Here is a 24,066-nt window from a genome sequence, read left to right as displayed (position 1 = left end):
CTAGAGGAAGGCGCGGATAACATTGAAAGTATCCACGCTGTACCCGCGCACGTAAGATCCGCAACCGCCCTAGTTGACACATGAATATATCCGCACATGCGCAGTCATTATATTTGTAGGAAAAAAAATCCACACGACGTAAATGTTATCTTTCAAACGTTGCCGTTTGACAGCACGCAAACCACTCCGAAACATGGTGTCATCAAGAATTGTCCAGAAAAATGCTGCTAGAGGCAGAGCAATGCAAAGGATGACACACATACCGCACTGCGCTGGGCTCGCCACATTCACCTTGAAATCAAAGTGCAGCGATGACTTCCTGCAATTCAACATCTTTCTCGCTTAGCATGGGGCTGTGATCAGCGCTCCCTTCTAGCCTTTCACGCAGCTTTGGTGAGCGCGACTGTGCTTTACAGCGTTCCAATCTTGCACAGGATATCCACAACGTCATTCTATAATAGTCTTCGGACCCTGTTTAGCCAGAAGCCTTCGTCGCTGCCTTCGAGCTCGCAGAATGGCTGAAACACGGCAAGTCCTGGCTGAAGCTGGTGAACTCCCGGTGGAGGTTCTCCGTGAGCGTGAAACGGTTGGCACTTCCTCCCTTTGCGTGCGCACATTTTCCGTCACCCACTCCTCAGGAAAATTCGATATCGTCATGTGACTTCCATCGAGTGATTTGCAAAGTGATTTCCATCGAGTCGCGCAAAGGACACGCCAGGCTCTCACTGGCTTCATAGCTAAGGACCTCACACCGCGTGCATAATGACTACAAAATAGGCTCCGCCTCCCGTTTTCAACAAATCAGGGGCGCGAACGTCGTCACTGTGGATGATGGTTAGCTAGGAGCTTGCTATGTGGTGAAACTCATTTTTAAGAGTGGACACTGTTAAAACAGAACTTCACCGCATAGCACGCTCCTAGCGAACCACCATTCCGGATGATATCATTCTGTGTCATGATTCGTTCAAAAGAGGTGGAGGAGCCTATCTGGGACATGCATAAGGTGTCCCAGATCGGCGCCTCCTGCCATTTTCAGCAAATAAGGACACAGAAAGATATCATTCGGAATAATGGTTAAGCTAGGAGCGTGCTATGTGGTGAAGTTCCGTTTAACAGAGTACGGACATGTTATTTGTGATGGATAAAATCGTTTTGACTTGTTTTGTAGCTCGTTTCATAAGTCGTTTTGTAACGCGCCACGGACGTGGCCTTGGGGATGTAATGGCTCTGCCTAGCGCGATTGACCCCCTGTTTTTCTTCTCAGCCTATATAAAGTCTAGAACGTTCCGCAGCAGCGAGTGACACCTTTCTACATTACTTACATTCCTTTTAGTGTCTGTTTGTTTCAAAATCATGAACAACAACAGCAACAGATACATTTTGATGATGAAGTGGGGAGATTTTCTACTCTAGGAGTGGAAAAATCAAGTGGAGTCAAAATCATGAGCTTTTTAAATTACTTCGACTTTTGTGATGCGGCCTCACCGGTCATGACACCCCATACCTACGGCAAAAAAATCCCTAGCTCTGCGTCAGTAAGGAGAGCTGTAAGGCACTAGAAATTGGCATACATCTCTACATATGCAGTTCCACACTCGGTAACGGAGTTTTGCAAACTACAATACACAGCATAAAACGCGCGACTCAAGCAGGGAAATACTGTAGCATTAGATCGATAAGGCAACTGTGCACTTGACACACGTCAGCTTTTCGTTTTCATTTACCTTTTAGTTCTTAGAAAGGATGCTGTGACCGTCTGGGACTCTACAAGTAGCTTTCATTCCGCCTCACGGGCGCCTTACAGCGAACCCTCGCGAAGTTTCTCCCATACAACGAGTTTTCTCGTTCGTGCTCTGCATACGTGGAGCCTGTCTTCTCAAAACTGCCCTCGAGTAGGGAAACGATGACATGGGGACGAAAAGGAGAATGTAGTAGAGAGCGCGACACGTGCCTGACACCTTAGATAGGGATGCTCAGGGTGTGTCAAGGGTGAGCAGCGTTTTCGTGCGGATTCTGACGGATGCGGCATGTATGTGTGTACCCCAGCACGGGTATGCGTGAATAAGACGCTTTATCGCGATGAAGTCTGCTTCGTTACTTGTGGAAAGTAACATGAAAAGAAAATGGAAAAGGACTATGCAGAGCACTTTATTGGTCTTGATTGGAAACGAAGAACACATAAACACGTTACACAAAACGGGACATGCGTCCCGTTTTGTTTTGTATGTTTAGGTGCTCTTCGTTTCCATAGTACGCTAACCGACCATCCCAAACAGACGAGGTCGTCTCTCTTGTTTCCTCTTTTCTTTCTTTTCTTTTTTCGAAGGTTAGAGTGTGTTTTTGAACTCGCGAAATCGCAATATCACTTGTTACAGGAAAATGCATTATGATCGTAATACACAAGCTGTACTCAGCACAAACTAACTCGATGGCAACACTAAGTGACTGTATACGACACGCAAAAACACATATGTTGGTCATAAAGCGAATTGTCATATCAACGCACAGTATGTGACATCATGACAACATATCAGAGAGGGTTCAGGTTCAGTTTGCAGCTTCCGAGCGTCCGCTACGGAGGTATTACAGAAGGGAAGCTATATAGAAAAGAGGAAGTGTCTATCAAGTGCCTCTGCCAGTATTTGTTACACATGCAGCAAAACCTGCTGGTTCCTGGGTTCCTGCGTGTTGATGACGCCATCATGTATCTATATGAGGGATTTGTGCGGCGGCGCAGCCGAGGGAGACAGACTATACGCACATTCTTTCATAATACGCTACGATAGTTTGTCTCTGCTCCTACCACCGGCTGTGCTGTCTGAGGTTTTCCCTGGGTTTTCCCAAGACTTTCAAGACGAATGTCGGTACAGTTCCTCCTGAAGTCGGCCCAGGACGCATACTAACCCCCCTGTACCCCACTCCTTCCTGCTGTTCTCTCTAGATCTGTCCACATCTGTACATCGCTCATAGCCATGGTTGCTTCGCGGCGCTAACACATAATTAAAAAAAGTTTGTCTCTGCGTTTGAGAGAGTGAGTGGTAGTGGTGCTAGTGAAAGTGAAAGAGCTAGTAAAGTTTGGAGAAACCACGCGCCGATCCACTCACAAGGCAGCAAAAAAAGGGGTAATCGTAGACCGGCAGGGTACGGCACTCCGCGTGGGTCCACAGAAGAGACCACGTGTTCCTCATGTTCGGCTGTTAGCGCTTTATTTGGGATGGTTTGGGACGGTGGGTCAATCGGAGAGAGAGAGAGAGAAACCATCAGAGCTACCTGCATCCACTCTTAAAGTAGAACTTGACCCCATGACGCGCTGAAGGCCAACCATTACACAGAATGATACTTCACTCCTTGATTTACTCACGTCACACCTGTACCTCACTACCTCACTTCTGTATCACTCCTGAGCTGTGGCAAGCTCGGGGCGTACGCCATCTTGTGACAGGCGCACGCCTCTCGTTCCTTCGCTGGCGCACGCCTTTGTGTGACGATTTACATCACATCACATAAGTGTTACACAATGGCGTGCGCCTCCCGTTTCCGACAAATGAGGAAGAAGGGGAGAGAAGGATGGCATTCGGGATGGAGGATTTGGCAAGGAGGATGTTATGCGTGAAGTTTTGTTTATTTAGAGTGTAGAATACCATTAGACGATTTATGACGTTCCAGAATGTGGCTATGAAGTGAATCTACTTGAAATGCTTAACTGAGGCCGTGTATTTCAACGCGCGTTAGCGAGCTGTTCTTTTATTAATTTCGTTTGAATTATTCGCAAGCTGTCGCGAGGGCTTCGCGGGAACCAGCTGTATAGTCAGTTCTGTAGTATTAATTCAATTCTGAGTATAAACGAGCGAGCACGTGTATCTGAAAGACAGAAATGGTAAGTCCTTCTCACTGTCTGGTTTCCACATAGAGAATGACGTCATTCGGAACGATGGTTTGCTAGGACCGTGTCAGTATTAGATGAAATTCTGCTTTTAGAGTGCAGTATAGAGGCGCAGTTGTGTGCACCGCAAAATAAAGCCCATTTGAATGATCATTGGGACTGCCGTGTTAAAACGACATCGCATATTATTTGGAGCGTACTCATATCCGTCACACGTCCAGCAATGTGAGGTACGTGCGTCTAACTTTATCTCTACAAACGGTTGCCCAGACGCAAATTGTTATTCGCAGTCTGTTAAATATCCCTTGAACACGGAGTAAGAGAAATACGTGAGCTCCTCCACTGCCCCCGAGGGCTATTTGCCGACGTTTAACCTCCATCTCTGCAGTCTACACGTCTCCTAAGAATTGCGCAGTGCATACTCCTGGGTGTCCGGGCCGATCGTAACTTGTGTTAGCAGAGTCAATTGAGGAGGCCACCAGACTCTCGAATAAACATGCCCGAGTATCTTTCGGAATTCCAGCTCACACAGAACTGAGGTAGTTTTCTTCGTTTTCCTGACTCTAGTCTTAGGGGATGTAGTGCTGCGAGTCTGAGCAGACTTTACCTACTGCGCTGCAATAGGCGAGGGCTATTCTATGGCATCCGTCTGGGTTACGACGCGTGCGGTGTACGCTTGCTTCTTTTGTTCTCTGTAAAACTTTGCATTGGCTGCAGCACTGTTTCTTGCATGCATGAGTTGACTTGATGTTATCCTCGTGCTTTTGTTTGTTTGTTTGAATGTAACTCGGTTTGCCAACAAAGGAATACGAAGAGTGAATGTATCTCATTGGATTAAGCGCAACATGCGCGTATTCGTGCAAACCCTTTGAAAAGGATACAGCAAAGTACGAGATCGTGAACTTTCCACTACATCAAAGAATTTGACTTTGTCCTTGAGTTGTGCAACTGGTTTGGTTGATACGTTTACTTAGACCTAGCTCGAACTTTATGGAAACAATAGCTCCGAAACTTCCAGCGTACTGTGCGACAAAGTTTCACCTGCTGTTGTCTTTAAAAGGTATACGATTCCCGATAGGATACATATATTAAAAATTAGCAAATCTACTGCTCTATAACATGTAAAATTAGCAGCATGCATGTAAAAGTGCGGAGCGCAACGTCGTGCTCCGTGGTTGCATAGACATTTACATTTAGCCATAAATATGTGTGCTTATGATGTCGCTATTTTTACCAGACTTTCGTCCAGGAAGACGGTTTAACCGTTAAGCTGAGACAGATAAATTTTTCTTTCGTCTTTCTTTTTGTGTCTCAAGGTAATAGAATAGGCGGCGAAACGTTACCTCCCAGTCACGTTTTGCACTAAAACTCACGCCCTGTGGTTGTACGCACAGACCCAGTGGTCACACACAAAAAGAGCATATAAAGCCGACACAAGGTACTACACTGGAGTCCCAGAGGATTGGATTGTTCTGCTCCCATTTGTTGTTATTACTGTACTGGAACTCTCGGACATATGTAGCATTTTAGTGATCCCATTTCGAACCCTAGAAGTGGAATTAGAAAGAGCTCTTATTATTTATTTATATTTGCTCGCCTTCCAGGGATAACAGGTATAGCAATATATCTGTGCCTTCGTAAATAATTACATTTAGAACCTTGTTAATAATTGCGATGGCAATATAAACGAACGCACGTGTGCCCTGGTGCACTGGCTCACTTTGCAGGTCTCACCTCACATTGTTCGAGTACCTGCTGGAGCTGGTTGAGGCCACACAAGGAAATTATTTATTCCGAAGACTCCCGGCAGCGTGCGGCGTTATTTATTTTAGTGTTATGTGATTGTAATGAAGCTTTGCAATTGAGGACGTTTTCAATTTCTCAATTTCTTAGATTATGGTATGCTCACCTATAATTAAAATTGTTTTTACTATTACCTATTATTAGTTCATTAATATACGCGTATGCGCGTTGCACGAACAGTAGAATTGCTTGTAAATGATTCACCACAATATGTCCAGCGTTACGTGGTTGTTACGTGGCGGGCTGTACATAACGCAGATAGCTCTGTACGCAGGGACAGCTTTTAAAAAATTCTCTCCCGTACCGAAAGAGGCCTATATCCTCTCCACGTTACCACACTTCATAGTTGGACAATCCCGTGCCACCAGGTCATCCGAGGACATCTTCTGCGAGTGGCATCCACTACGCGTGGTACGACATATGGGCATAACGAGGAAATTTATCGGTGCTATACACGCGCGCCTTGTTCTTGACACTTGAACCTGCATGGGACGTGACTCCTTTTTCTCCATGTTCCAAGCCAGCTCACCCTGTCGTGTCGTGCAAATGTTTCGGATGGAGTAGACAAGTGCACCGATAGAGAAAAAGGAAAAATAATCTACGAGAACACCGATGATGCTTTAGAGAGGCGATGGTATCGACTAGACTGGAGAGGGTTACAGATAGCCTGACTTCCCTTGACAGCTCAGGCTAGCCATAGCCCAAGCCAATCCATCCGACGATTCCATCCATCTCTGGCAGGCAGCTGCTTTCCAACGGTCCATTCTGGCGAAGGGTTTACTGGGGCGATTGTGAGAGGCCACTCTTATCGCCTGTTGACTGGCAAACACGTCGCTCGTAAAGCAACCCTCCAAAATGTTTTAAAGTGACTGGAAAAGGTGAACTCCGGTGACACGGCACTAAATTCTGGAATAATCAGGTCTCTAACCACTCGCTCTGGGGCGAATGTAAACTCAGTCCCTTATAAGGTGGGAAGCACGGTCCTTACGAGAAGCATGTCGTAATTTCGGCATGCTATAAGCTCTGTAAATCACGACGATACCAGCGTGTCTCATGAGCGAAGGTCTTGCTTGCTTAATAAGCGCGACGAATGATATAAGCACACGCGCGTAGCCATAAGTCAGACTCATCAGAGCACCCGAAATATAATTAGGGTGCACGTCTATGGCACTGTGTGCGTCTCAGCTCAATACCGTTACAGAAAAGAGAGTAAACGTTTGCTTACCTCATGCAATCCGAAACACTTGAGAGACCCGCGCAGATGAACCCAGGTGTGCTGCGGATAGAAAGTTTCAATTAGCTACTGCAGAGACGGCTCAATGTGCAATGTCATTATAGCAGGGCGTTACGCAACTGAGCTCCACGTGCGGCTATTGGATGTCCGAAGCTACCGGAACCTTCTCGAGCAAACAAGTGGATTCACTAGGATTATGAGTGTTTGTTTGCTAGTTTTCGAGCTCCGCTGATATTTTGTGACGCTAGCGAAATATACAGCGCGAGCAGGTGCAAAAATGGAAGTCATTGCATAATCGAGTGCGGCTGAAAGAAAATTCGAAGAGCTTGACGGAACGTGCTGAAAGATACGTACTTTGGTGTGCAATTTTCGTCATAAAAATAACCTCATTTAGAACAGTTCCCTGAAGATCTGAATGACGAGCCTAACGTTGAGTAATTCGGCAATAGGGAAATCTATGGTAGTGATGAAGTCGGATCTATATGGTGACAGTTGCTATGGCCGATGCGTAATCGGTCCATGATGCAATGATTTTGTCCTCTTGATGCAATGATTTTGTCCAGGCTCGTTGTCGGTGGACGAAAGAGTGCCAACATTGAAAAGTGGTCCATACATATGTTTTGCAGCGTCCGTACAAGATAATGTAAAGTGACAAAGAAACAGGTGGTGCGAATGAGCGTAACGCTGATCGCTATTTGCGAGCGGACTGCATATACTGGTTCCTGAAAAGTACGTCTGGTGTGTGTGAGACACAATGATAATTCTATTATCAATAAATTGCAATATTATATAGGAAGAAGAAAGCCTGCATAATGCTGCCACAATCTGTATGCTTTCCAGAATGACTGCTGCAGCAGCGATATAGACAGTTCTACTTTCTTTCAGTGAGACAGTTCTACTGTGCCGAGTTTTTAACACCCTGTTTTCTTTCTATAAAACTGTTAAGTAGAACAGTAAGATGCACCATGCGAAGTAATTCACACCACAGAGTCATAATTATCGCAGAAATTGAATTTAAAGTATGATGTTCCTTCCCGAAGGAACCTAATACTAAAACTGTTACATCTTCTTTCTTGCTCGTGGCCCCGCCCTCTCGTCTTCCTCGTTGGCACCTTACATAAAGTACGGCGCAAAAAGCAACCGTGCGCAAGGGCGGTGGAGAGCAGTACCAGCCTGGTGATCAGTCTGGGACCTCGCGCTGACGCTACAAGGATCACGCTCGCTGATTGGTCCAGAGAAATGTTGTCTGCTACTCCGCTGTCGTCTGCTACTCGACTGTTCGGGGTTCAGAAAAAGCATTGCTATTGGCTCGGTCATGATTCGGCCGTTCCGTCTATCCCCACTTCTCCGGAAGAACTGGCAAAACTGGTTTACGGCGGAAAAGGGACAAGGCACTGACCCCCACTGACCGGCGAACCAGAACGAGTTCTTCATGTAACGTCATCGGTGGTGTGGCATCATACCTCCTCCTCCTCGTTATACCCGGAGTGGCGAGTTAAGGGTGAACGCGCGGAGCCATGTTTATGTGAGTTTCCTTTTTTTTTTCTGGGAAACAAATTGCACACATCAAAACATTTCGCGCTATTCGGTAAAATGACACACACACTTTCATCAGACGTCTTAGCCTGAATTTGATTCGGATTTTGATGAAATTCGGATAGCCCTCCGTACTCCTTCAATGGTACGGCGAAGCAGCAGACCGGCACTTACTTTGACGGCGTAGTGAAACAGCTTGTTCTTGTAAACCCAGCGCAACAAGCTACAAATGTGACACAGAGCTTTTAATGTTTTCAAGTTGATGGCAAAATTCAGATCAGACGTCTCGGGACGTCGTCTGGTGGGAAATAATCCCCAGCCGGTCAAGCAGCAGTACACCCTGTGTTCTCGATCGACTTCCTACTCCTGAAAGCTACGCAACCGACACTCAGCAAACTTCTTTCCTTTTAGACCCAGTCCGTATGCTATGTAGTTTTGTCGCCATATTTGACGAGGAACGCGCTATTGGTGACCACTTCGACACATTGTTGCAAGTAATTTTGAATTTAAAGGTAGTGTCCGCGAGGAATCCGGAATTATAAGGTTAATGTGATATCCGCTTGGCAAACGCTACAAAAGTTTCACAAAATTCGTTAGTGGTTTTTCATAGAACATCAGAAACCAACTGTCAGGTTCCGGTTGAAACAGCACTTCCCTGCTTCGTCTCTTCCGGTGACGTAATTAGCATTGGCAGTTAGATTCCCAGTCGCTCACCTGACGGCGTCGCCAGGCTGGTTTCAATCTGATACCACCGAAAGCACGAAAACATATGTTTCTAGCGACTGTTCGGCAGCAGATTGCGAGTCTGGAGACTATATTTTGTGAGAGAACAGCCTGCCTTCATAACCGAGTCGAGTGACGTCGGTCCTCACAATGCTGCCTGAGTCCAGACGTGAGCACGCAGCCGACTGGAAAATCCGACTAAATTCGCTTTCTAATCTTTCCGACTGTTTTAAAAGAAATATTCCGGTCACATGTATCTCGGGCATCCACAACTTGAATCGCACCTTCACTTCAACTTTGTGTTTTGTCCAGACACCACCATTAAGGGGAGACTCCGGGACAATTTGAAATTCTTATAGTCGCTGTGTAAATAAGTGAGGTACATTCTTCGCAAATGAGAAACAAAGTTCGTTTGGTGCTCGGAGACTCGCTAATTGCCAAAAGAACTAGGAATTTCGTGTCGAAGACGAAACTCCTGAAGGCTCTCTCTGAGGGCCTCCTGCAACCTGCGTGACGTGACAGGTAGACGCGTGCGGGCCGTCGGCTGTTTACATAAAGTCCATTCTTTTCGAAAGAAACGTGCTGCACTGGTTCTGCATCAGTTGTTAAATACATGCGAAGTCTATGGCGAAAAGAATGCCAGAGGGTTGCACTGCTTGAACTAGTTTAGGAGGTGTAGGCGAAAAGAATGGATCTTTAGTTTCGGGCACGCGCTTAGTAACTTCTTCGTGTGGCATGGGTTGTCTGCTTCCTTGATTTCGTTGTGGAGTACTCTGCACCGGTAGAACAGAACCTACAGAAAGGCGCACGCGCAAAATACCGGTGAGGTGGAGCCCAATGTTGCTGGACCGCTCTTCCGTGGAGGAGCGCCGAATCACTCAAAAGGAAAATATTGGTTTTCTAATTATCTGTGCCTCTTGGGGATGAGAAATGGTGTCCACTGAAGCATCATACAGTATGGATTAATGTCACGCTCTTATTTGAACACGTTTTTGGTGCACAGACTTCGTTTAAATTTTCTAGAGAACTACGAGTGCAACTGGGACGAAAATTGTGATGCAAGAGTACTGAGGGTTCAGGCTAAACGAGTAGATAACCCTTCTGAGATTACACCCCTATACTGCTGCATTGACTTTCAGACGACGCAGCTCTTGGGATGAATCCTTTTCTTACCTCATTTGTGCGCATCGTATGTACCACTAATACAGAGAAGCCACGCGTAACCTTCGTGAAGGGATAGGCCTTGTGAAACGTCGGTGTTCTTCGTCCGCGTTGTTTCGGTTTTGTTATGCCCACCAACGTCATCATTACCTCACGGTGACGTTTCGTCGGTAGAGCTCTATTAACTACACGTCTTTCCATCACATCCAAGGCTTGTACTGGGACCCAGCTGTAATTGGGGTATACGTTGTATGAACGTCCACCAAACTGCGGTAATTGTGATTCATGGTACATTTTAGCCACATCCCCAGAAGACAAAGAAGATTACTTTAATAGCAGCGCACGGTCATTCATTTAGAGAATGCGCTCCCTTGAAAGTATCACTCCTACCCTGAACAGCCCTACTGCGGCATGTGCAGCATGTCACCACACAAATAGGCTGACTCACCTTACCCTTAAATCTACTTCCAATTATTATTGTATTCAGATGTTCTTTTACGTTCCAGGTTGTCCTTTTCATGCACTTGCCCATTTTCTCAAATGTATATTCTACGCCGGCATTTTATGCAACACAGGGAATAAAATTGCGGAATCCATCTGGGAATTGAACAGTTTCACACACGGCACTCTGTTTTAACTGAAGGGCTTCCTTTAATTTATTATCGACCAGAAAGAAGTAGGACGCTCTATGCCACTCAAGCCCAGCGACAGGGAAGATTTAACGCCCCTACTGGAACATGTAATCTCACCTCGATTCCTGACGCGAACCGGAACTAGCTGCCCCTTCCATTCCACACAGAAACACCACGTGCGTCTCTTACCACGCCAAGTGTGTTCAAGCCGTACGTTTTTGGAATCCCACATTACAAGCCTCTGCTCACGTTCTCAAGCCTCGTTACAAGCTTCTGCCCAAGTTTCCCCTTGGGCACCGAGGCCGTTAACGCAGAGTTACCTAGTCCGCCGCCAACAAAGATTGCTCGGCTACTCTCGAAATTGCTGTGTAACTCAGGTACATACGGTTGCACTCTGCACCGGCCCACATGTGTCACATTAAACACAGCAACGCTCTTCATAATCAAGCACGGCGCGCAGCATATACTGCATCAACGATAAACCAATCATCACACAGCCCACGATCAGTCAGGAGCAGTTTCATTAGACAATTCATCTCATGTACGTTGAGTATATAGAAGTGCATGATCTTGAGCTGCTGTGGGTCCCGAGACACATGTGACATTCGTGAAAATGAAAAAGTAAAGCAGACTAAGACTGGAACGTCATTCGGCTCCCTTTCATCTATATGGCGCTTCCTTCTTGCAAACCACGTTTCACAATGTTCGACAGAGCAACGTGCATCCATCACTATGGTTAGACAGTGCTCCGGATAATGAGGATTGTGCAGTGACGTCATCGTTTGGTCACGTGACATGGAAAAACATATTGCCGCACCGGAGACACAGTAGGAGGGCATGCCGTTATTTGTTGCGGTGTGCGTGCAGTTACGAGATGAAATTCTAAAAACACACGCGGCTTCCTCACTCAGCCCGCGGTATGACGCCTGTGACGCATTCTCATGTTTTCCAATGTGACGTGGCTCAAAGGCTACGCGTGACGTCATGTACAGGAGCCTCATTGAGCGTGCAGGTTAGTTTTTGACGTGAAACTACGTCTTCGTTTGCGGTGCGTATGAGGTGTCATGACCGTTGAAGCCGCGTCACGAAGTTGGAAGTATTTTAAAACGCTTATTTCATTTCAAAACGATTCGAGATATCACAATGAATGAGGTGGCGTTGAGATAACTGGCAAAAGCTTCGTGTAATAATGCACGCGTCACCAGCAATGGTGTGGGGAGGGGGTGCGTTGAGGACGACGAATGTCGTCTGTCGTATACAACAATCTCCGGGGGTAGCACACGTACCGTGCGTAGCAACAAAACAAATAAAGTGTCAAACGAATCGGCTTGACGAGCACTAACTCTACGTGCTTATAACACTGAAAATTGGCATTTGAATGTCGTGCTGGTTGTGCGATCAAAAAGAAAGAAAACGTGCCTTGGAAGAAAGGGCAGGCTCTCAGGAGGCGCCACTCTCTCCTGTAAAACGTTCTAGACTTTATAGACAGAGAGAGAAAAAGAAGGCCGCTTGTGCTAATAGCAACATTACATCACCAGGCCATCGGCGACTTGCATTACTTGCACTACAACACGAACCAAAACGACTTCGACCATACGGATAACATGTCCTTAGTTCTGCGTCAAACCCCAACGGCTGTGACCACGAGCACAGCCATCGGCATTTTTTTTTATTTCTTTCATTTGTATATCTTCCTCGCTGTTAAAGTAAATTTGTGACTGCAAACATTTCTTTGGCGTGTTTCTAGCAAAAGTGGCAAATGGCAGGCACGTTGGTACGCGACGGCAAAAAAAGTTTATGGTGACGTGGTGAAGAACCTTCGACAAACTTTGCGATCTCCCAAGTTTTAGAATAGTCACAATGGAATTAGGGGCTGTTTCGCATGTCCAAAACCAGTCAGGCTTTTCGAAAGCAGCGTGAGTGAACTCATATACGCTACAAATAGACGATTTCAGAAATTGCATGGATGGCCCACCAGAGAGCGCCGTGTTGCGAATGCCCCACTGCACCTTGGGATTTAGTTTTTATGAGTCAGACAGAAAACGAAGAGCATAAACGGTTTCGGTTTTCCCTCCTTCCTTCGAGCAACAGGCAGGCAAGCACAAATGCAAACCATTTCCCACGACGCATTGCGCGATGCGCGTGACTTGGACGACGGAGGGTCCCTGTGCGGAGCTAAAGGGCAATATCTGAAGCCGCCTATTGAACTTGCGTTGCTCTCGTTAGGAAAGAGATGTTGCGCGAGAGAGCTAGAGCCACGGAAAAGTAAAAGAAGCGCACATCGTTTAGTGTTACAAATTCAACCATCATATTTGGGACGCAGACTTGTATTTTCAAAGAGGAAAGAAAAAAATAGAGGCGTAGAAGTCTACTATTTTCAATCTAAATGAGTTTCGTACACAAAATGATGCCTGCCGTAATCTATCACAAAATCTGAGCTTTCCCGGTGAAATCGCCCATCAGAATGACCTATAACTAATTCAACAGTGGGGTGACAAATTGCTAATGTCCATTGTTTTTAACAAATGCTGCCACGTGTCCTTTCGCCGTAACCAACCGTTGTTCCCATTCCCTTACAGCCCGTATACTACAATTACATCTTCTTCTAACTCACGTATCGTAGAAAGTGAAAAAACAAAGAAAAACAATATGCAAGTTTCTGGCGATAACGATTCACAAGTAAAGCATGTCCTCAAGTGTAGCAGGTCCTCAAACCTGAAGAAGTGCAGCCTACTGCACGAAAGTCTCGTTTTTCGCAAATTAAACTGTTTAATGCCCTCAACCGTTTTCTCTTTATTTGTGAATCTAACTCATATATGTAGAAATACCTCGGTATACACATACATTCCAATCTTTTGCGGTACAAACACATCGAATATATCACCGAAAATCAAATCGCACGCTCGGCTACCTCAGACGGAACCTACACTTCGCACCTAAGCACATGAAGCGTTTGGCATGTGCTGCGTGTTAGTTCACCCTCAACTCCAGTACGCCAGTGCTATTTGGGACCCCGGCACTAAATATATCATTAATAATCTTAGAGTAATACAGAACCGTCCGGCGAGTTTCATTGCATTAGATTACTGTCCTCATTCAATTATTTCAACCATTACAACGAATCTGGACCTGCCTTTACTTCGCAATCCTGGAGAAGTTGCTCATCTCGCGCGTTCGTAAAATTTGCCACTCAGTCACACTACAGTCGTCTTATATCACCACGGCCAATCACATATCTGCTACATCACCCTTTTAAGGTTACGCGATATGGTACTAGATCGGTGCCCTTCACGAAATCATTCTTTGTACAAACTATAGTATTAGTTGGAATTCCTTGCCCCCCAGTCAACTGTAAGAATAATTAACCACGTTCAGTTCCGCTCGACCGTTACGCATCACCTCGTTTAACCTCAGTACTTACCTTCCTTTTCTATTTCTCTTCGAGTATTTTTGTTCTCTCTCCCTCTGTGGTAACTTGCCGCCCGTCTCGCCAGGCAGACCGCCTTCTCTTTCTTATATTTTCTTTCTTTCGATAAACGATGCCCCCCCCCCCCCCTTCCAGTATATTGACTGCTTCACAATTTTTGGAATCTATACATTATCAATCAAAACAGACCAGAAGCCATGCGACGTGTTGCTTTATAGAACGAAGAAAACGCAACAACAACAACAACAACAACAAATAAATTAATGATAATGAATGGGGAAATTCGCCACATAAGGTGCGGCCCACTACCCCAAGGCACAATGGGGAGGACGAGATGTGTCCTGATGATGAGGTGGTGAACGGTGCTAAATAGTCAGTGGAGTCGGCAAGACATCAGAACGGTAGGCAAAACCACAGCACACAAAAACACGCACACACAGCACACAGGTGTACGCAGGCACATCATAAGGTTGAGAGGAGACCAGTGTCCCGGAGAAAAATCTTGAAATACTCAAGAGCTTGGCGATGGTCGATCTGGTTAGACCAAGGGCCGAGAATGGTTGCCAATGTGAATGGTGCCGCCGTGATCGACTGCAGGCGACACTGTATAGAGCTGCTGTTTGGGAGGTGTAAAGATGGCAGTCGAGGAGCACGTGCTTGGTATCCGCCAAAACAGCACAGCGAGAGCCGAGCATAGAGTCGGAGCGGCCGATCAGATGCTTGAAATGGGGGGTGAATGCAACCCCGAGACGAAGCCTGTGTATCAGCGACGCAAAATAGCGAGGCACACGAGAGGGCATGGTAAAACCAAAGTCAGGGTCCACTTCACGCATCAGAACTCGTGATGGAACGTCCCGAGACCATTGCGCATGTGCGAGAGGCCTCACCACATCATTTAGGAAGGTTCGCCTGTCGCCTTTGGGGAGGGTAATCTGCACGCTTGATCGGGAATGATATGCAGCTGCTGCAGCCTTGTCAGCCTCTTCATTGCCGCGGATGCCGCAGTGTGCAGGAACCCACTGGAAATAGATAGAGTGCTCGCTGATCTCAAGACGGCTTAGTTCCTCCAGTATGTCCACAACCACAGGCGCAAGTGATCCACGAATACCCATGTTCTCTATACACTGGAGAGCTGCCTTGGAGTCGCAGTATATCACCCAGCTTCTGATAGCGGCGGATGGAATGTGCTTGAGGAAGAACAAAATGGCATGCAACTCTGCAGACGTGGATGCCGTGCGGTGCGAGAGACGGTATGCGTGGCACAACGACATAGTCGGAATTGTAAAGGCAGAAGTGGAGCAGTGTAAGTTGGTCGACCTATCTGTGAATACTGCAGTGTGCGAAGGGTAACGGCACTGCATCATGTCTAGCACAAGTTGTTTCAACACGGGTGCTGCAACGTGATCCCTCTTGCTCTTGAGCCCAGGAATGGTAGTAGAGATCGAAGGTATCGAAAAGCCTCACGGAGGGGACCTGGGGACGACTGATCTCTCAACAAAAGCCGGTAGCAACGGCTTTACAGCAGCGATGCAGCGAGAAATGTTGTTCTGCCTCCGCTTTTTGAGCTTCGAAACCAAGGCGTGACGACGGTGTTCCACGAGGAGGCGTAGATAATGGCGCACAGTTTCTCTGAGACGTAAGACCTCTACTTGCAGCTCGCGGGCCTCTGCCACCACCATGCGCGTTTCAGCGGCGTGGGGAAAACCGAGGCAGATCCTCAAGCTTCTGGCCAACATACACCGAAGCCTCTGTTCAGAAGTTCTTGAGCTGCCGTGTAAGACTGGGAGGCTGTAGAGAATGGTTCTGCGAACCAATGCCCCATGAATCGATAGGAGTGCTTCCTGATCAATCCCCCATGCAGCGCCAGCGAAGTGAGAAATGGCATTGGTCCAGCGTTGAACTTTCGCTTCCAGGTACCTCATATGGGCACTCCACGAGAGATTGGCATCCAAGATAACACCCAGGAATTTATAGCACTTCATTTGGCTGCGTGTATTATTGCCTAGCGAAAGAGGGAAGGCGCTCATGCGTTTCCGCGTGAACGGGAGCACAACTGTCTTCTCAGCCGAGATGTCCATGCCAGCCTTGGTGAAGTAATGCTGAACAGCATCTAACGAGTTTTGAGGGCGGCGTTGAATCGCTGGCCTTGATTTACCGTTGGTCCAAACGCATACATCGTCTGCATATACAAAGAGCTGAACTTTGCGATGAACGCAACGCTTGATATCCGCCATAACCAAATTGAAGAGGATGGGACTTAATACACTTCCTTGAGGAGCGCCTTGGGTCAAAACTGTTTTTTGCGTGTCACCGTCCTGAGTGCGGACGAAAATGGTTCTGTTGGACAAGAAGTCAGCCACCCAGACGAAAAGCCTGCGAGACACTTTAGCCCGGAGGAGGGTGTGCAATACATAAGTATGACTGACCGCATCATAGGCACGTTTGACACCAAGGAAAACAGGCTTGACAATCCTCTTGCAGCTCTTGGCGACTTCAACAGCAGTCACAAGGTCCATAAGGGAGTCAACTGAGCTGCGGTGCCGACGGAAGCCCGCCATCTCATCAGGGAAAACGTTATTCCTTTCCAACCATCAATCCAGCCTGTGTAAAACCATCCGCTCCATCACGTTACCAACACAACTGGTAAGGCTAACTGGACGGAAAGGGGACAGGTGCGACGGATGGCTTGCCAGGCTTCAGCAATGGGACCCCTATGGCTTCCTTCTAGCTTGCGGGTACCTGCCAGACCTCCATGAGCTGTCGCATATAAACAGCAAGGTTCGAAGGCTCTCAGCGCCAAGATTTCGAAGAGCTGAACAGGTGATCCGGTCTGCACCAGGGGACGATTTCGGTCGGGACAAACGAAGGTGCAGTTTTAAGCTCTGGCAGAGAAAAATCCGCATCCAGCTGTGCGTTCGACGGGAGCGTTATATGCTCAAGATCCTCGCGAAGTTCAACCATGTAGGTATGAAACGTTGCAGTTCCCGCAGCTTCCGCAGCCGCCGCCACAGTTCCGAAGAAGTCCACAGCTACGTCTACCTCAGACTTGCTGAGGTTCAGAGCAAGTTACCCCAGTGGATTGGTGCTTGCAAGGCTATCGCGCAGGCTACGCGCAACTTGCCGAATTCTGGCGGGTCTACAGAAGGGCGAACGCGTCTTACAAAACCGGCACCAACGCTGTCGATCAAGGGCTCTCAACCTATGTTGCGCAGCTCTAAGTGAATGACGTGCTGCGACAATATCACAAAATAAACCCGAGCGTCGAACTCTTCGCTCAGCTCTTCTACGGTAAGCACGTAGCAGTTCCACCTGGGGCCTAGAGCCCGTATGTCCTGCTGCAACAGGTACGTGTTTCGAGGACTCACGAAGAGAAGTTGTCAACACCTCCGAGAAGTGGTCTGCGGTCATTTCCCGCTGTGATGACGTCTCACATCGCTCCCGGAACACCTTCCAGTTAACTAGGCGAACGGACCTATTGCCACGTTGCATGGTGCATCCACGGATCGCTATGTAGATCGGAAGGTGAGCACTTCCTCTCCCACCACAATCCGTAGACCATGACGCCTTTCTAAAGATATTTTTCGAGCAGATAGAGACATCGAGGACATCCGTGGTGATGTCCCTACGCATAAATGTGGAGGAGCCATCGTTCAGCAAGCACACATCGAGTTCGTCAATGACGTCGCTCCATATTCTCTTTTTGGCGTCCGTTTTCCGACTTCCCCACAATGGGAGATGTGCATTGATATCACCTACGAGAATGAATGGAGGAGGCAAGTTTTCCAGACGATGCTTCACCTCACGTTTCGTAAGGGCTGACGAGGGTGGAACGTAGAGGCTACCCACAGTGAGCAAAACGTCACGGAAGCCTACTAAACACGTGACGTAGTCTACAGCAATACCCGGCGGCCGTGGCTGCACAGCAAAAGTCAAATCACTTCGTACGCACAATATTGTCCTGGACGAGGCCGCACCTCCTGATCGCACTATGTGGTACCCGCTAAGTCGACAGTCATCTTTGACATAGGCTTCGCTGATCCCTTGGCCAGGCGACAAAAGAAAGGAACGAGACAGCGACGACGCAAGCCTGTCAACACACCTCAAACAAGGAAGTTTTGTCACCTGGCCAACGGATGTGTATATGGCTTCGCTGATGGCCAGTATGGGGGTCAATACTTCAATAAAAATAATTTCAAGTCAGGGAGCTTACTGCGCAAGCACCGTGCGTTCCATTGGAGGAGAGTTGCGTTTTTATAGCAGCGGTCCATGGACAGATGCGGGGAAACGCTCCGTTGCAAGAAGCTGCTTAACGGCTGAGAGCTCTGAAGAATTCGGGAAAGTTTGCAGGATGGCCTTGAGTGCCGCAAAAATCAAGGGAAGCAGAAGATCGGCCAAGCCATTTGTGTCGATGCGACGCTCAGGCTCCGAACTCTGATACATGTGTGGACTCTTGTTTCCCACACTCGAGGTCCTCCCAGCAACACCAGCACGTGTAGTGCAAACTTGAGGACGAGAATTCACACTGCCATTGTTTTGCGGGCCATGAACTTGCTTGTCAGATGCACTGGTAGGTGCTTGAACTGTTGTAAATTGTCTGGGGGTCCTGCTAGCCAGCATGACATTTCCGCGAACATTCTTGGGCGGTTCCGGGTGCGGATTGGGACGCGAAATGCCGACACCCCGTTGTTGGCCACGTCGCGAACTGCCGTTTGGATGGGCTTGTTGGGTTCAAGACTTCTGTCTGGTGCGCCACTGTTGCCACCCACTTCTTTGGGCACATGGAGTGAGAAGTGGCGTGAGGACCGCCACAGATGGCAAATTTAGTGATGTGATGTGATGTGAATAAAGAGAAAAAGGGGATGTGAGTTTCGACTAAGTCAAACTGGCTACCCCAGTACACTTAATACAGAAAGTTCAATTCGATGCTGAGATACGCAAAAGGATGATGTCCAGAGACGAACAGAGATGATAATGGAGTTCAACATGTAGGTCAAAAGTTCAAGAGCTGCGCCCAAGTTAGAGTAAAGTGGCGGAATCACCGGGGGCACACACAGGACACATCACACATTCACCATGTCATAGGATGTCCATAAGCCCGGTTGCATGCAAAAAGTCTTCAAGTGCCCTTAGCGCCTTGTCGGACGAAGGAGGACCTAATAGTTTCGTGATGTCGAAGGCTCGGGCAAATTTAGGCTGCCTCCGAGCAGTGCATTCTTTAAACTTATTAGGCCCAGCACATATCGTGCACCGCGTTGACCCTCGACAAAAGCGCGCCAGGTCACCAAAACGTTGGCACTTCTAACACTGGACGGGGCCTTCAACGTACTCAGAGACTTGGTAAGTATTGAAACACAGCCGAATAGTCTTCGGCAGCTTCATGTTGGATTTGAAAGTAAGAATTGCTGAATTGAGTGGCGTATAGTAGTCTAAACCCCCCTCCGTATAGACGTGACGTCGTTGCCGGCGAGCCGAAGTGACACCTTCCTCTTCCAAGTAAGAGGCAATATCCCCATTACCCATGTTGTTCAGGTACGATGACAGAATGATGACTGCAACATCCAGTCCGGCGACCGTTTTAAGGCCCATCAGGTTTTCTACTGTTTCTTCAGAAGTTACACTCACACATAAGCTTCCGTCACGGTTAAAAGGGTGACTCAGGAAGAAAACACACTGGCTACATCAGAATTGAAAAACAACCAAAATGAACGTTTGGACGCCTATACGGGCGTCATCGTCAACACGAGAAATGAAGCGGAATTTAAAATGGGAATCATTTACAAATGTTTAAGAGGCTCGTTAAAAAACCTTTTAAAGACTTATACACAACAAAAATTGTTGTGTAAGCCAGCGTTTTCTTCGTTTCATAAAGTAGTACATTATCAATGTTGTTGATGTTGTTGTTTCTATTTGTTGTTGCTGTTTTACTGCATTTTTTCTATGTATTATTTTTTCCTCACTTCCTATAACCCACTCTTCCCTTGTAACGACCGTATGGGACTTTTGGGAGCCCAATAAATTTATTGATTGATTGATCAATGTACCACAAAATTATATTATTAGCTATGTATTACAACGTTATGTAATTACTTGTGTGTATTCATGTATGTATTAACTTATGTAATGTAATTATTTGTTGTGCACACAGCCAGGTACCTCTCTCTCCGTTATTGCCCTTGCCCAAAGGCCCTTGGGGTGTATAAAAAAAATAAAAGAAACGCCTTTTCGCATCTATATGCGAAGAAGTGAGAGATATAGATGTATCGTCCACACGCAACAGTTCGCTGTGTTGTGCGCGTGCGGGCGCCACGTTGGTCCGAAACCACAGCCTATCGCGAACGTCACAAACATGTCCAAACCCGTTACTCAGAATCTCCTCGTTGGCCAGTGCAAACTCTGACGGACCCGTATTCGTTTCAAGTACACACCGACTGGAACCGTTCACATCTCATGGCCATGGCTTCGTGCTCGCGTACTTGTTCGGTCTCCTACCTTCGTCTCTTGGACTCGGCACCTCGGCTTCGCGTTCCCTAACTTTTGAACCTTCTTGGCTTCATCTCATCGCAACCGCTTTGCGTTCCTTCGTTGTTGGGTCATGTTGTCTTCGTGCAGACAAAGCGCATTGAGCCCCTTAAAGGTACTATAAAGCGGTCGAGGTCAAACCTATGCAATCTGCATGACGTGAGAGTGCTAGACTCAAAGGTTCAGCACAACAAGTAATATGCGCAGGAGTTTACTCTAAGTATTTTTAATTGGCAAATAAAAACGCAGTCAAGAATGTCGGAGCGACGCCTGGTGGGAAGAAGTCCTCAATTTGTCAAGCAACCCTGTAAACAAGGAGACCGATAAACAGATGGCTTTCCTGTTGGGATTTGCAAATACTACCTTTTGAGAAAATGTAATTCGTGTGAAAGAAAATAAACAAAAGCCGAATCTTGCACTCAGTAGCTAAACATCGATACCTGAGCCTTGTTTCAGCACCGTGGCGCTGATATCGTACGTCGCTCTGTTTGGCCCAGAGTCGTGCGCATGAGACATTTTCGCCGCCGTACTTGGCGGAGTTGGCGTTTCATCGGTCTCATTCGCCACAGTGTTGCCAGTAGATTTAAATTAGCATTTTTTCGGGAGCTATAACGTCTATGTGAGAAAATATGTGAGAAAATTTTACGGCATTTTACTCCTGGAGCGCGTACGCAATTCAGGGCACACAAAACATGAGGTTGCACCTCGACTGCTTTATAGTACCTTTAACCGATATGCTACGCCGTTCCCGTGCTGTAGCTTGCTTGATAAGAGATGTCCGGCGCGCCGAGCCGCCCTATCTGCGGACGGTGTACAACTCTCCGTGGCCGCCCAAGAACGTCTGGAACACTGACTGCGCTCACTCCGGGGTTTTCGTGTTTTTTTTTAAATCTGCTCTTCGATTTGCTGCTGCGCGCCTAATAAAACCAATTCAATGGCGCGCCTAATAAAATGTCAGGAACCACGCGACGGCCTTGACAGATGTTCCCACATAGAGCTTTCACTATAATAAGTAAATTAAAAAGTGAAGAATAATACTACGGCTACCGGTTAATGGAGCTGGAAGCCCAACGAGATTGCGTTTTGTGATGCGGTGGGGAAACCCCGTAATAGGGCCTTCCAGCTGCTTTCGTTGTTTCGTGTTGCTTTCGTTTGCGTTCACTGCTCGTCCCGTTTATTTGTGCGCTAAAGTTGCGGCCTCATATTCTAAAACATCCTAATGGCTGTCGGTACATCGGCGAGCATAACGCATGCTACACAAACCGATCCATAAGATTTTTTTTTTTACACTTTACATTTTCACGCCAATATGATATTTTCCTAAATCCTCCAACGTATATAATCCAAGTCCTCTGATTTATTTGAAACATCTTTACGAGTGTCATAGATGAGACATTATATATTTCAGTTATCTGTCGCTTTGTTAAATGGACATTATCGTTAGAGATGTGCGTGGGCACAGTTATACCCGCGGATCACCGCGGGTATCCGCGCTATATCGTGGTTTGCGGATAGAAAGATAATGTCTTGAAATCCGCGCGGACAAAGCACGGTTGAAATCGCGGCCCTCTGTGGTCCGCGCGGATATCTGCATTTTATCAGCGAATATCACTGGTCGGAAATCAGAAGGGTCTAGGTTCGAGTCCATGGCGTCAGCCCTTAGTTACCGTGGGTATTTAAATTCATTGATTCTTGAGCATTGAAGTCTTATGTGTCTGTATCGTTCAGGTTTTTCCTTTGTTCCCTCTTGCTAATTCTCGTTGCAAGCGTCAGTGTCTCTGTACACTACCCCCAGGTGGAGCTAGAATTGACATAGACACAATCTCGAACCTCGTTAGTATGACACTCGTTAACTTGACGTCTACGCCTTATGACCATTTTGCTTCGGAACTGTTCCCTCTCTATGTATCCGACAATGAACGAGATCTATTTTGCACAAATTGCTTCAAACATGTGTGTGCTTCCCTGGATGTTATGACTGTTGTCAGTTCAACGACTCGTCCTCCTTGGTTGAGCAAGCAAAATCATTGGAGGAGATACAGATAGAAAATCTAACTAAACAGACAGTTTCATTCGATTTCTTCCGCAAGTAAACTGTAAGACTTTCTTCAAAGAGTCTCCTGTTTTGCAATAAATAATACCACAGCATTGTGTTATGCATGCGGTTTTCCTTGACGCGTTTCATGTAATATTTGTTCATATGACAATTGGCTGTACAGCCAATTGTCCAATATCTACGACCACCGTCATTGTCATATTAGCGGGCTATACGACATGGCGTCGATGTGTGTCATCCTTTGCGTTTTTTATGGACGGTACTGGATGACGGGCAATAACCGAAATGGCGTCGATGTGTTTCATCCTTTGCATTTTTTTGGACGGTACTGGATGACATCATTTGCCTGACGGGTTTGCATGCTAAAAAGTGAAAACGTTTGTTAGCTGAAATCTTCGTCATATGAAATTTTTCCTACAACTATAATGACTGCGGATATGCGAATATCCGTGCGGTCGCGTATCGTGCATGCGCGGTACACTGCAGATGAGGATACTGTCAATGTTATCAGCGCACACCTCAATTTATTGTTGTGACTCCGTTCCAAATATTTGGCGCTTCGATGCTTGAGGCTTCCTCTGCAATCTATCACCTCATCGTTGAATATTCCACTTTTCGATTTTCGTTCCGAATTCCTCTTGGGCATTCCCCGTGACCATGCCATTGTCAATAATCTTGAACGCGCCCCCAACACTCCTGTCACTCTCCTCGCCCATCCCCTCCTGTGCTCTAAAGTGAAGCCGCCTTCCAATTACTAAGGAAGGTGTGAGCAAAGAAAGATAGACGCCACAAAAAGCGCCTTCTTTCTGTGTCCCCACGAAGCTACAAAAAGTAAAGGCGACCACATGTGCGTCTTCTGCGTTGCTACGTTCGTTCAATATGTCTTTCATGTCGTGTCTTCGAACGATACAAACCAGTGAGCCATGCCGATATCAATTATTAACTGCAACTAAGATTTCTTGACTGCCAGCGATAGTACTGCAGCAATGTAGTTCTGGGTTGAGGGCGCGGGAGTCTGGCCCCTCCCAGCCGATGGTTGCCACGCCAACGTCGTGATTGAGTCAGAGCTATTTTCTTCGACTTCCTATAGAG

At 46.9% G+C, this 24,066-nt stretch overlaps 1 protein-coding gene across 1 annotated transcript in view; it reads right to left on the bottom strand.

Annotated features, from left to right (window-relative positions):
* The window catches only part of LOC135385293 (sex peptide receptor-like), a 480,167-nt gene that overhangs the window by 227,377 nt on the left and 228,724 nt on the right, over positions 1-24,066 (bottom strand). The window contains 1 exon segment of the mRNA XM_064614517.1: positions 6,912-6,962. The gene's annotated coding sequence lies outside the window, so the exon portion shown is untranslated.

Source organism: Ornithodoros turicata, chromosome 2 (assembly GCF_037126465.1).
Source record: "Ornithodoros turicata isolate Travis chromosome 2, ASM3712646v1, whole genome shotgun sequence".
Taxonomy (NCBI): Eukaryota; Metazoa; Arthropoda; class Arachnida; order Ixodida; family Argasidae; genus Ornithodoros; species Ornithodoros turicata.
The sequence above is the reverse complement of the archived record's forward strand: the minus strand, read 5'-3'. Positions and strand labels throughout refer to the sequence as shown.